The sequence below is a fragment of the Bactrocera latifrons genome, unplaced genomic scaffold (assembly GCF_001853355.1).
Source record: "Bactrocera latifrons isolate USDA-ARS-PBARC rearing strain unplaced genomic scaffold, ASM185335v1 scaffold_1595, whole genome shotgun sequence".
Lineage (NCBI taxonomy): Eukaryota > Metazoa > Arthropoda > Insecta > Diptera > Tephritidae > Bactrocera > Bactrocera latifrons.
Window position 1 is genome coordinate 1 of NW_017535069.1, and position 2434 is coordinate 2434.

The following is a 2434-nucleotide window of genomic DNA, read 5'->3' on the forward strand; positions in this document are numbered from 1 at the left end:
GATTTGGCTGAAAATTGGTGAGGCGGTAGTTTACAACCAGGGTAAGGGCATAGGATGCCTTTCATCTCTTTATTTTAGAATCCAATAAAATTCATAAAAACAAAAATTATATTTCAAATCATAAGTATTTCTTAAAAAGTCATGTTTGTAGGAATCATTCAAGAATTTCAATTCTTCAAAAAAAAAAAATAAAAAATAACAAAAACAATAAAGAAAAACATCATATCTATATATGTAAAAGAAAGTCGTGTCGGTTGCGCACGAACTTAATTAGGAAATTAGGACCAGGAAAAGCAAAAAAAAAAAATATTGACATGTGAATGGCGTCAAACGAAATCGTCCTAGTAGGAAAAGCAGGCAATGGAGGATTTAATTAGAACCGTGGTGGATGGACTACCGAATGTGCCAGCCATTGGAGTGGATAAATAAGAAATCTTTGCAGATATATATGTATAAAAAAGTAAGTCTGAAAAAATAAATGAATTTATGAAAATATAAATGGAAAATTTGTTTTTAAAGATAAGTATTTATGTAGAGTGTGTGAATATGTAATAATGGTTTGTTTGACTGTAGAGTTATCATAGAAAGAAGAGTTCAAAGTTTTCAAAAGTAACATATACCATTACATTTCGCATTAAATTTGAAGAGTCTGTGTTTTTTCTTTAAAAAGGTAATTTACTTCGAAATGGATCGCTATTTATATTTCGAGATTAGAGAACAAAAAAAAAAATTTAATAATCGAAAATTGCTTTATTTTTTCAAAATATTCTCCATTAAAATCTATGAACTTTTGCATGCATTTGAACCAGTTGTAAAATCACTTTTTTCATTCTAATTGAAGAATCTGAATCCTTCTGATAAATAAACCGCCTATAAAGCTGCCAAAAATGTTGACTTCTTAGTTTATTTTTTGCATAGAGGAATTCACTCGGTGTCAATGCATGACTTTTGATGGATTCGGTCCATTTTGAGACACCGATACAGTCGACTGCTGTTTACTTTCGGCCTCAAATGCGTAAATCTACGACTACTCGCCTAGCACGATTTCATAGATGTGTTATGAAACACCGCTTCCTATATTTTTAACATTTCTCTCGACCATTCGCGACCATTCGCCATATTAGAGCGATAGATCACATGATGATTTTATAATATCAGTTTGGGTAGAGCAGTTTCGGAAAAAAATGCGGAGTGTGAACGACCTTCACGAAATTTGTCTTGAAATGATTTACAACCTGAATGACCTCTACGATCAAATCTTGGTTTCCAACATTTCAATTATATAAGTATGAGTATAATCCATTTTCCATTTCCCACAAATGTTCATAGGCAAATCATTTATAACACCATGTTCCGACCAAAACGCGATCACGAAATTTCGGCTGAGTTGTAGATATCTCACTATTCTAAATACTGTACTAAAATGACAATTGTTAATCTTGTCACAGAAGAGGTTTAGACGTAATCTACTCGAAATCTCCCTGTACGACTCTGATTTAGCGCCATTTGTTTGCTGTAGAGGAAATTATCACAGCTGATTTAGACATTACAAATTGTCAAAGTGAAAAAAATATAAAATTTTTGTTTATATACACATATATGTGAATTATAGTGATAGTTGTAACTGAACTGTTATTCACTATAACAAGGAGCATATACATGTATGTATATTAGGGTGTTTTTTTTAACTCTTCATCTATTCAGCCCCATCATGAAATTTGCTTGAAATTACCCTAAAATTCCCTGAAAATTTGAACCCTTAATATTAACATTAAGTACTGAACCAAGTTATGTAAAAATTTTCCCATGAAAATACATTTTTTATCTTTAAATTTTTATAGCTCAGAAGCATTCTATGTCATCGCTTTGACTTTAGACACATATTCCTTAGAGTTGAACACTCTACAAACGTGCCCACTGCGACAAAGTTAAAGCTCCCATCGGCGAGGTAGTATGACTTTTCTCTGAAATTCGCATTTTTTTGTATATATCTCGTAAATCGACTAAATAATTTAAACTGATTCCTCTGTTCCCAAAGATGTATGCTAGTGGAATATTGTTTAGAGTGGCAACCCTATTGAGCCCTTTTATACACTCTAGTACCATTGTTAATTTAATGGCAACTGACGAGATTCCTCGAACTGTCCCTTGACTATTACCATAGCTCCCCTCTAGACCAATCTCAGCGCTCCTGCTAATGTAATACAGCCTGTAGGAAGAAGGGGCAACATGCAAATAGTATTATTATTATTATTATTAGATGTAAAATAGTAATACAATTATTATTTTACATTTTGATTGGAAAGAAGCACTAGCTACTGAGGCTTTCGGCTCACCTAACTCCTTACAATATAGTTATTCTTAAAATTATTTATACTTAATAGTGATAATTGAATTGGGGTGAGGTATACTCGTACATTTTGCTTTTTAAATT